This window comes from Hemicordylus capensis, chromosome 4, assembly GCF_027244095.1.
Source record: "Hemicordylus capensis ecotype Gifberg chromosome 4, rHemCap1.1.pri, whole genome shotgun sequence".
NCBI classification, from domain to species: Eukaryota; Metazoa; Chordata; class Lepidosauria; order Squamata; family Cordylidae; genus Hemicordylus; species Hemicordylus capensis.
In genome coordinates this window covers 168,996,822-169,009,447 of record NC_069660.1, presented here as the reverse complement: position 1 = coordinate 169,009,447, position 12,626 = coordinate 168,996,822, and the positions used below count along the sequence as shown (strand labels likewise).

The following is a 12,626-nucleotide window of genomic DNA, read 5'->3' as shown; positions in this document are numbered from 1 at the left end:
CAAAAGCAAAGCCGTCCCCAAGATCCGTGTCAGAGAGTGAGTTTTCGAGTGTGGCGTTAAGCACTTTCAGAGTTCACTCCTGCAGGAACAAAGGCAAAGCCCTCCCTACCGCTGTGATCCCAAGCAGGGAGTAGGTTTTCGAACGTGAAACTGGGTGTTTTTGGAGCTTGGCCATGCCCCCTGTGTGTGTGACACAAGGGAGCGTGGCCAAGCTCCAAAAGCACACGCTGCTTGAAAACTCACTTGCTGCCTGGGATCATAGTGGTGGGGAGCACTTTGCCTTCATTCCCAAAACCCTCCCCACCGCTGTGATCCCTGGTGAACAGTGGGTTTTTGAGTGTTGCTCCAAGTGCTTTCAGAGCTTGGAGGCAGGGTAGAATGCCGGTAGGTGCTGGTAAGGTGTGCCAAAATGCACCATCACAAAACCCCAGTTTGTAATCGAGCATGGGTGGACTATAATGTTCTCATATTATTATTCTCTTCAAGTCTTGGGAATTTATGCATATTTGTATGACACTGGTGTTTTTCTTTTCTATTGCAACTATTGAGGTAATAGAGTCTACTGGTTCTTTCACCATCTTAGTTTAGTTCTTCAGACTTCTCAGTTGTGCCTAAGTGCTCTATACACTGGTTCATCTTCATCCTCTATTTTATTGGTACTGGCTATCATTGCAGTGCACTATGCAATGCATTCACAACCAGGTTGATCAGGCATCCTGGCAAGCATCCTATGCCCACAAATAAATCAGGAAACTTCCTTGTGATGGTCTCTAATTATGTCTTGTGTCAGTTAGTGACTGTAGGGTCCAATACTCACATAGTGGATGTGTCCACTACATAGAGATCTAGAGGTTAGCATCTTTCTTATCTGCATTTAGGACTGCATTTTTGTATTACACAGAGACCTTTGTATCCTACTAGTTTTGTTGACACAGGCCATATTAGTTTTACGACCTGGGCTGTCTTGAATTCTCTCTAAGGAATGCAGTTTACTTATACTCCAATGCCACTCTTAATTAGTGTTTCCTCAGGTCATAAGTGAATGGTGACAAATGCTTCCTCTGTTCCAAAATCCTTGCTATGTTTTGTGACTAGGTATCGCTTTGCATCTAAGTCACAGACTTCTTTGCCTTCAGAATGTTCAGAATCCACTGCTTGCATTCCATGTCTTTTGCTTGCCCATCTGTTTGCAAAGTTGTTTCCTTTTCCACATACCTTCCCTAGCACTGGGTATTCCTCTTGTCTTGCAAGTTGTAATTCACACCTATTGCACATATGCAGAATATGCATGTGCTGAGATCTGCAAGAAATGTTCTGGAAGAAATTTTATTTAAGACACATGAAAGAGACATAGCTGTTGTCAATGAACATATAAATAATTATTTTTAAAGTAAACAATACATAGATGTTTCTTTAAAAAAAAAATCATTTCCCCAACATGTTAATTACTTACTGTAGAGCAGGCCTGCTCAACTTAGCTCCCTCCCCAGCTGTTTTTGGACTACAACTCCCATAATCCCCAGCCACAGTGGCCAATAGCCAGGGATTATGGGAGTTGTAGGCCTACATCTGCAGCAGGGCTGAAGTTGAGCAGGCCTGCTGTAGAGCCTAACACACTATAGAACTGAAGCATCTCTCTCTCTCTCTCTCTTTATCCTCCTTTTCTCTCTCACCTTACTCTAGCTCCTCTTCTGTAACAGACACTAACTTCTCATCTCCTAACTAACCCTAATTGTCACTCAATGATTTTTCTAACTGTTGTGGAATGTTTCTATCCATAATATGTAGTTCTTCAGCAGCATTCTAAAAAGCCTAGGGCATTACATGTGTTTTACTGTGTACCTCTTTTTCAGTGCTGACTCTGTCTAGTAGCCTCTGGCACTGTTGCTTCTTTGTTTTATAATGTGCTTATCCTGGGGGTTACTAACTACTTCCATATACTTTGGATGCCTCATGAGTCCCAGATAGCACAGTGTCTTTGAGGCTCTGATCTCATGCCTGGGCTTGACTGCCTGTGAGAACCTCCGGGATCCACGCAGATCCTGGCAGTGCTGCAGCCCTAAACCTAGCACCGAAGCCCAGCTCGTAGCCAAGGTTAAGGGGGCAAACATGCCCTTAACGTTCTCTCCGGGATTGTGTATCAGCGCATGCTGCTTGCAGCTCATGCTGACACAGAGACAAGCACCTAGAGCACGTATCCCATGAGGGAATCACCCAGTGCACTGTGCTCTGTGCACGGTACACTGTGGGATTATCGGAGTTCTGGCCTCTGTTTACGTGTGCTGTCAGAAGTGCTAGGATTGTGGGCACACGGCTTGCGCACCACCAAGACTCAGAGCAGTCGTCTGGGGGAAGGTAGGTTGAACCTTGCCTGCCTGCCTGCCTGCCTGCATGATGGTGCATGTACAGCCGTGTGAATATCCCCTTTGTCTAGAGTTAAATAGGGTTCCCTGTGTCAGTGATCTCTCTAGTTTTTTTTTCATCTGTGTGTGGAATGAGTTTTATTCTGGGTGGCAATATCAAGGCAGTGTGTGCGCACCTGCATTCAGAGTGGGGCCTTCCTGATTCAACCTGAGCGGAATCTAAATTTAACTGAACAGACATAAAAAATTGTGTGAGCACAAGCACATGTGCACACCTTAGAGGGAACACTGCCCAGTGTCGTATTACATCCGGTTATCTTTTGTATTTAGTTGTTTGGATGTTTGTTCCAGAGAGTGTGTGGGAGGTGTCAGAAAGGAAAAGGCAGGGAAAGGAAAAGTAGAAAATGGAGTTGTTGCTCAATAAACTTTTAGTTAAATCTACATAAGTTTTCTTTGTGTGTATGAGGGAACCACCTATAAAACATTTGGCAACAAGATTTTGAACCAGCTAAGTATGTGAGCCTGCAAAGCTTCTGAATGTTCCAGCAAACTCATTTCATTGCATTACTGGGCCTACATTACTAAACTGCTTTCCGCTACTGCTGCTGATTGTTTCTCCAGCTTCCTGACATGCACAAACCCCTGAAACTACTTTTCTCTTATCAATTCTGGAGTCTGTTGTTCACTGGATGCCCACTGCAGCACAGCTCAGATCCCACCACTACCTTTTGTCCATCTCGGAAGAACTTACTTTCCCCTGGAAATAATGGAGGTCCTATTTCTACAATTACCTCCTCACCATACAGAGCCCTGATTTTACTCTAGCAAAGCAGAAGGCTATATCGCTTCACTGGCTGGGCCCTGAAGGCCAGAGAATGTATAAACTTTTGCCCTTCCTTGCCAACTTGGAAGTGGATGGCAGTTTGTATGAAGCTGTTCTTCAAGCCTTAGATGATCATTTCAACCCACATAGAATGTGATTGCTGAACGTTACAAGTTCTATTCTAGATCCCAACTGCCTGGTGAATCTGTCGATCAGTATATCACAGCATTGTATGCCTTAAATGTAACCTGCAGTGTTCTCTCTAATTTTGTCCATCTGTGTGCAGAATGAATTTTGTTCTGAGTTTGTGCATACACACATTCAAAATGGGGCCTTCCTGATTCAACGTGAGTGGGATATTAAATTAACTGAGAGGACATCAAAAAACTTGTGAATGTGTGCACATGTGCACACCTTAGAGGGAATGCTGTTAACCTGTGAGTTTGCAACTTTACTGATCAGTGAAGGGATCAGATTGTTGTGAAAGCAAACTGCTCCAAACTGCATGAAAAACTGCTATTGGAATGGAAACTTACCTTGGATAAAGTTATAGAGCTGTCTAGGAGGATGGAGAATGCTCTTCACTGTGCCAAATTGCTCTCTTTGGTAGCTCCAAACCCACCACCAGAAATCCAGGCTGTTCATTCTAAATCTTTCCAAGCCCAGTCTTATCATATGGCACTGCCCCAGAAAGTGGCAGCAATAGAAAGGAGGTGCTACCAATGTGGAGACTCTGCCCACAAAGCCAATTTTGCTCACTGTCCTGCATGGAGGTCACTTGCAGCAGGTGCAAAAAGGGGGGACAAGGTTTGCAAGTCTGTTGTCCACTCCATTACTGATTCAATATATGATAGGAATGAGGCAGATAAACCACTCCCTGACAGCGTTTTAAGTGTGACAGACTCAGAGCCTGTTTCTCCACATTGTCAAGTTAAACTTAATGACCAGGAAGTGAGGATGCTGGCTGATTCTGGTTCTCTGCACACTATCATTTCCCATCTGATTTTCAAGAAACGCCTTACTATGTCTGATCTGCACTTGCAGCCTTCAGACATCCACCCATGGGAATATGGAGGTTCCCTATTGTCATAAAGTATTCCAGTTGTATTTCTAATTGTATTCCAGGACACTGCTGTTCTGGAATACAAAGGACATACTGCAGAAGGGAAAGTGTATATGCCACAATAAGGGGTCTCAATATTGGGCTGGAGATCTATGGATAGTGTTAGACCCAAATAGCACAGAACATGTATTAAGATGATGGAACTTCCATATGCTGATTTCTCAGTCATTTTTGCTGAAATGTCATACATTTCAGCAAATGTCATACACTGCCATACATTTCAAAAATAAAATTTAGATACAGGCAAATGAAATTCCTGTACAACACAAAATGAGGAATGTACCCATAGCATCATCATCATTTATTTATTTATTCAATTTCTATACCGCCCTTCCAAAAATGGCTCAGGGTGGTTTACACATAGAAATAATAAATAAATAAGATGGATCCCTGTCCCCAAAGGGCTCACAATCTAAAAAGAAACATAAGATAGACACCAGCAACAGTCACTGGAGGTACTGTGCTGTAGGAAGATAGAGCCAGTTACTCTCCCCCTGCTAAATAAAGAGAATCACAACGTTAAAAGGTGCCTCTTTGCCAAGTTAGCTAACTTGCATCAACCACTAAGAGAGGCTACAGCATGCTGACATGATAGATCATCTTGTTTCATCAGAGTGGGTCTCTCCCATTGTTCTTGTTCAGAAATCAAATGGTACATTTCGCATGTGCATGGATTTAAGAGATGTGAACGCCAATATGGCAGTGGGTTGTCATTCATTACTCAATATCAATGAAAAGCTGTTAATTCTGAAAGGGGCCTCAGTGTTCACAACTTGGGACTCGCCTATCATCTAATTCTTCTGCTCAAAGGTTTGCACAAATACGAAGCCTACATTACCCCCAGAGGGTCTTTTTTGGTACAAAAGACTGCCTTTTGGATTATTTATTTATTTATTTATTTATTTATTTATCTTTTTTATTTTGTGGTTAAAGCATAACCAAAATAAAATAGAGAAAAACAGTTAAGATTTCACGGAATAAAAAGTAAAAAACAATCTCATAAGGTAAAAACAAACAGTTTAAAATTAATTGCAGTTCAAAGCCTGAGAAAACAGATGCATCTTGAGGGACTTCCTAAAAGCAAACAGAGAAGGAGATGCTCTTATTTCAAGAAGGAGCATATTCCAAAGCCCTGGGGCAGCCATAGAGAAGGCCCAGTCCCACCAAACGAGCCGATGGCAATCATAACTTGACCTCTCCAGATGATCTTAGTAGGTGATAGGTTTCATGACAAAGAAGGTGGTCTCTTAAGTACCCTGGCCCCAAGCCATTTAGGGCTTTATAGGTAATAACCAGCATTTTGTATTTCACTCAGAAACATAGCAGCAGCCAGTGGAATTTAAATCAGTGTTTATGATCCCTTTGGCTTGCCTCAGAGACCAGTCTGGTTGCTGCATTCTGTACCAATTGTAGTTTCCAGACTACGTACAAAGGCAGCCCCACGTAGAGTGTATTACAGTAGTCAAGCCTGGAGATTACCAGCATATACACCAGTTTTAAGGACATTTACCACCAGAAATGGACACTCCTGACATATCAGCCAAAGCTGATAAAGAGTTTTTCTGGCACTGCCTCAACCTGAGAAACCAGAGAGAGTTTGGGATCCAGGAGCACCCTAAGCTACATACCTGATCTTTCAAGGGGAGTGTAATCCCATCCAGAATAGGCAGATCTAAACCATCTCTTGGGTCCTCCCACAGTCAGTACCTCCAACTTATTTGGATTCAACTTCAGTATGCTTTCCCTCATCCAGCCTACTACAGCCTCCAGGCAGGCATTTAGGGGAGTGATGCCATTTCCTAATGAAGTCAATATGGAGAAGTAGATCTGAGTGTCATCAGCATATTGATAACACAACACCCAGCACCAAACCTCCTCATGATCTCTCCCAGTGGATTCATGTAGATGTTAAAAAGCATTGGATTAGCCTCTACAGCTTTGGTATTTCAATGAATGACACATGCAATTTTTGGGACTACGTTCGGCACCACTTACTTCTAGGATGACATTTTAGTGTATGGCAAAACCATTCAGGAACATGATGCTAAGCTGACAGAAGTCTTAAGAAAATTTCCGACAACACAGATTTACTATCTATGCAGAGAAATGTCAGTTTTGCACACATTCTGTGAGGTACTTGGGCCATATCTCAGAGTGGCATATATCCCAAAACGGTGAAAGCTATTTGGGAAGCACCAGAGCCACACAACAAAGATGCATTTCAATCATTTTTAGAACTCTGTGATTATTACTCTAAGTTTGTTAGACAATTTGCCTCCAAAGTTGCTCCATTGCGTCTTCTTGTTTTAAAAGAATGTAGCATTTAATTGGGATACATCCTGCAAGGCTAGTTTTCAGACTATCAAATCGGCCATTGCTGAAAGCCCTGCTCTCACTTTGTTTGATACCAACAGGAACATTATTGTAACCACTGATCCTTCTGGATATGGTTTGGGTGTAGTCTTGACCCAGCAAAAAGGGGGGGACAGGGAAGTTACAGTTATCTTTGCTTCCAGAGTGCTTACTGCTTCAGAAAAGATGTATTCTGTCATTTTAAAAGAAGCATGTTTCTGGGTGGACTTCAGGACTTACTTGTGGGGCAGAAAATTCACTTTACAGTCAGACCATAAACCCCTATCTGATTTATTTACTACTCAGGAATGCAGTCGAGCAACCCCAAGAATAGCCAAATGGATCACCAGTCTTATGAATTTTGATTTCGAGATGGAATATCTTCCAGGTCTTTAGAATACAACTGCAGATTGTTTATTGCGATTTTCAGGCCAAGAGGAGATCCCAGAAGAAGAGGATGAAGGAGTAGTAATTGCACAAATAGCTTCATCTACTCATTGAGTAATCACGTCTTCTGAATGGAAGTAGCTCTCAGTGCTGATCAAGTGCTTACTGAATTTAAACCTTACGGATGGCCACACAAATACAAGCATCTTCAACCATACATGCACATAGTGAGTGAGCTACGTGCTGAGGACCAATTGTTTCGTGGTACCAACGTCCTTACAAACAAAAGTGATCAGAATTGCCCACGAAGGTCACCTGGGCATAAGCTTGACTAAAAGACAAATCAGAAGAAATTTTTGGTGGCCAAGTATGGACAAACACATTGAAAATGTAATCTGACACTGTATGGCTTGTGCTGTATATGACAAATTGCAGAATACTTTTACCACCCCCTTGACTCTAGTAGAGTATCCTAATGGTCGCTGGGGAAAAACCGCTCTGGATATAATGGGGTATCTTCCTAAAGACTAGTGACTGACAATGGGACAGAGTTTACCTCATTTGAAATGGAGCAATACTTGTATAAACCATGGGATAAAACATAAGACTTAACTTGTACCATCCAGGGAATGGCTTGGTGAAAGGAATGAGCAGATTAGTGAGAGAAAGTTTACTATTGGCTACTATGCAACAACCACCCTGGAAAGAGGCAATCTGTGAAACTCTATTTGCTTATTGAATTACTCCTCATTCTACTACAGGGAAATTAGCTTTTGAACTACTGAGACCTACGCTAGTACCAGATCTACCAATGGCAATAACTTATAGGGGTTTCCATGCCATCTTACCCTGAGGATGCAGAGACTCGGGTAAGGGAGAAGCAACAAAAATATCAACTGTATGTAGATCAGAAATGTGGTGCGAAACAGCAAACATTTCAGGTGGGGGATTTTGTTTGAGTATGGCTGCCTTATAAAGTGAGAAAGGGATGTTCCCAATATTCTGGACCAAAACAAATAATTTAAATCAGAGGACATTCTATTGTATTGTATGATGGAAAGAAATTGAATAGTTCAAGACTTTCTAGCTTGCATACTATGAGACAAGAGAGAAAGGAATCTGATATCAAGAGGAACTGAAGAGGAATTTGATCTTGCCTTTAGTTTTGACCTCACATATGAGGCATATGGAAATGATGGAGAATTCTTGGTACCAGAAGAACAAACCACTCCTGTGGCAGAGAATCCAAGACTTAGGAGAAGTGTGCGTGACAAGGGACCACATAAAATAATTCAAGACTTTGTCACTAAATTTTAACTCAGTTCAGTTTTGGTGGTTATAAAGTGGATGGATGTGTTGTATTCTATGTAGTAATCTTTTGTGTTTTGTTGTTTGAATGTTTGTCCCAGTGGGAATCCTGTAGAGAGTGTGGGGCAGGAGTCAGAAAGAAAAAGGGAGGGAAAGGAGAATGAGAAAATGGAGTTGTTGTTGAACTAACCTTCAGTTAAATCCACATAAGATTTATTTGAGGGAAGCAGCTATAAAACACCCAGTTAGAGAAATCTCACTGAGTCTTCAGTTCTTTTAAGGTACTTCATGTGCGTCTTGCCAGCCTCCCCAGTCTTCAGTAACAATAGCCTCCCTGCTTTCCTACGTGTTCTTCCCTGCTGCCAGACCATTCCCTCTGTTCCTTCCTGCCTTGCTCTGCCTCACCTTGCTTCCTCATTCTCTCCCCTCCTTTTCCTTTCAGAAATGGGTGTGCTCTCATTGCACCTCCTTTCCTTCAGGCATGCATATTGGTCAACATGATGCATATGATGCATATAGACTCTGCACACTGTCAGGGTTACTGTGGGCTTACAAGCCCCAACACTGTAGAGAATGTGCTGTTGCTCGAGCAGCACTGGCAGAGTTCTCCCATTCACAATGGGATAAACTGGTAGAACACTGGGGATGCCTTTGCAGCCCTGATGCGCAATGCACAGAGTCTCTGTAATGCTGTACATCATGTCAGCCACTAGATTTCTTTTCTTTTTTCCAGCCATCTAAGCATGTCTGAGTAGAATAGAGGGGATAGGAACTAGAAAGCATGCACTGAAAGAAGTCTGGCAGCAACAGCAGGAGCCGCATCCAGGAGCCCTGTTGGATCAACTTGGCTGCAACAGTTCCTCAGCATGCCTGCAGAGCCAAATGTTGTGTTGGCAGGGGAGAGGAGGCAGCAGCAGTTTAGTTAAGGAGGGACTGAGACAAGTTGGAAGCTGTGTTTGTGTGTGAGACAAAGACCATTAGAGAGATGGAGACTGGATCTCCCACCTCTTTACAATGCTAATCTAAACAGCTGGGATGAAGCATTCTGATTGAGACCATGGTTGATGAGGGAAGCTTAAAACAGGGCAGAGAAACATCTTTGGGAGACCAGTTTAGTTCAGAAAATGGTGTGCAAGGAAATGTTACCTGTTCCCTTGCCCAGTGCTATAGTCTCTATGTGAATCCCCACTCCCTAGCTCCTCTTTTGTAAAAAAGAGCTTCCCATGCGAGAATGTGCACAGATATGCTGGAATTGGATGCTTCAATGACATATGGCTTCTTGGATGTTTGAATGGTAAATGGAAGATTTGCTTGGGGAATGAATTATGTGTTTGGGTAGGGTTGCTTAGGGGATAAATTCTGGTGTGTAGGGTTGCTTTGGAGGATGAATTCTGTGTGTGGGATATTTGAAAGTGAGTTGCCTCCTTAAGTGGCGCAGCAGGGAAATGCTTGACTAACAAGCAGAAGGTTTGCCGGTTCGAATCCCCGCTGGTAATATATATGGGGCAGCAGTAATATAGGAAGATGCTGAAAGGCATCATCTCATACTGCGCAGGAGGAGGCAATGGTAAACCCCTCCTCCTACCAAAGACAATCACAGGGCTATGTGGTCACCAGGAGTCAACACCGACTTGATGACACACTTTTACCTTTAAGGGTTATATATGTTTGGAAGAGATAGTTCAGTGATCAGTTTTATAATTTGTTTACCTTGATTTCGGTGATTGCATGATGACCTGGGTCCAGTAGTTTTACTGATCTGCTTTACATGGATTTTGAATTGCTTCCATGATCCCCTTCATCTGCAGAAAATATGGCTTGGCTCATTTCCTTGAGTGAGCTTTGCATGGATTTAGTTTCTCCATGATTACCTTAATCTTAAAAAATGTGTCTTGATTCACTTGCTGGAGTGATCATTTCTGCATGGATTTTGTGTTCTCCCATGGATTGTGAAGCTGATTTGTACTAACTTGATATAGGAAATATGTAGCTGTTTGTGCAACTACAAGCAGTTTGACTGAGTTCTACTAAGATATCATTGCAGTACACACCCTGCCATTTGCACATTGGCCAGGTTCATTTTGAATTGTTGATAACACAGAATCATAGAATTGAAGGAGTCTTATAGGCCATCTAGCCCAACCAGCTGCTTAATGGAGGGAATCCAGAGCTAGCACATGTTCAAAAGATCACTGTTCAGCCTGTGCTTAAAGACCTCCAAAGGAGGAGATCCTTAGGCAGTTGCTTCCATTGTTGAACTGCTCTTACTATTAAGAAATTTCTCCTAATGGTTCAACCAAAACCTATCCTCATGGAATTTAAGTTCGTTAAGACTAGTCCTGCCCTCTGGAGCAGCAGAGAACAAAGCCCTCTTCAGATGTCTTTAGCAGAGATGCTGTGTACAGCATCTCAAAGCAGGCCTGGAAGTCCCGGCCACCTGTCAATCAATTCAAGCAGGGCACCACTCATAGTTACAGTGGCAGTTGTCTGTAGAAGGGCACGCTGTAACTGTGATGGCTGCCATTTCCATGATTGGCAGACTTGAACTGCCAATCCAGCACCCAGTCAAAGCTGCACACAGTTCCCCTTTTTGGAGAAAATAGAGCACTTCAGCATTTCAAACTCTAGTAGGGTAATTTTTTATGCGCTGGTTTTCTACTTGCTAAATACCAAGATGGTTGTGGATAAAATGTTAGTGGCTGGCATGCAACTAACACTGTGGAGCAAGAGCTGTGCCCTCACAAAGAGCCAGTAAACTAGCTGCACGCAATGCTTGTCTTGCAGCCCAGAGTATGGAGAAGGAGAGGGAAAGCAATTTTCACTTATTTCCCCTCTCTGCAAAAGTCATTTTCTCTGCCAGGAATATGTGCCTGAGAATATATTCTATTGGAGTGCAGTATATAATAGGGCTGTGCAATCATATGTCTTACCCATATTCCCTCTATGCCAACAGGCTGTTGAACCCATACCGTATTTTACGGACTATAAGACGCTACGGACTATAAGACGCACCTTAATTTTAATCCAGTTTTTCAGAGTTTTAACATATTAAACTGTTAAAACATAAGACGCTCCTGAATTTTGGGGGATATTTTTCGAGGAAAAAAGTGAGTCTTATAGTCCATAAAATACGGTATGTCTACTATTAGGCACTATCGAAAGGACTTCAGAAATGACATTCCTCCCACACTCCGAATTTTGAGAGTGCAGTCCTTAAAAACCAGTCCAGGAGCTGGCTTGGAGGGTGTTTTTAAAAACTGACCCCGGCTTCTGATGTGGTTTTTAAGGACTGCACCCCCAAAATGAGGTGGGGGCAAAGGCAGCCTCTCACGGGAGACCCACTGGGCCAGAGGGTCCCCCATGGGGTTATCTTTACCCTCACCCATTGATTTAAGGGCTGCAGTCCTTAAAAACTACCCCAGGAGCTGGCTTGGAGAAACTTTCTCCTGGGCTGATTTAAAGGGACTGCACCATGGTAATTGGGGGAGGGGGGACAAAGGCCACCCACCACTGAGGACCCTCTGGCCCTGTGTATCCCTCATGTGAGGTTGCCTTTATCCCCTCTTCCCCTTATTTCAAGGGTGCACTTCTTGAAAAATCATCTACTTTATATCAGTAAAATGATGGAATTCTGGTTCAATTCCAACCAGCCAACACTTTTGCTGGGGGCATATTGGCCCTTCCCATTATGTCTTTGTCAGGTCAGATTAAACCTGATATTTCTTACGGTGCACAGACCTAGTATATATGATAGATAGATAGATAGATAGATAGATAGATAGATAGATAGATAGATAGATAGATAGATAGATAGATATGCACATGACAAACATGTCTTTGAAGGCACATAGGTACATCTGTTGGAAATCTGGGATTCACTGTAGATTCCTGTTGAGTGTACATTCACTGCCAAACTAAGTTCTTCTGTCTTTACATCATCATTTTGTCCAAAATAGAATTGCATTGTGACTTGTGAGATGCACCTGTGATTGTGGCATTTATGGTCATTGCACAGATGAAAAGATCTTCAGAAAGGAGCAATTCTCTGTACATCTTTTCCAGTCTTAGATAAGGAGGGAGTGCAATTATTCCTGCTGCTACAGCATCCAACTTGCTGTACGCCAAATCTCAATTGCCCTCTTGTTATGGGAAATCTAGTAGAAGATATATCTGTGTTCCATATGCTCTCCTTTCTTCTGAGGAGGAAGTGGGTATGCAGGAATACTCCATCATCATAAAGCATGAGAAGGCAGAAAACTTGAATGTCCAT

General features: G+C 42.7%; 1 protein-coding gene across 6 annotated transcripts in view; it reads left to right on the top strand.

Moving 5' to 3' along the window:
* Positions 1 to 12,626, top strand: part of PCDH1 (protocadherin 1) — a 184,033-nt gene that overhangs the window by 104,327 nt on the left and 67,080 nt on the right. The window lies entirely within an intron of this gene.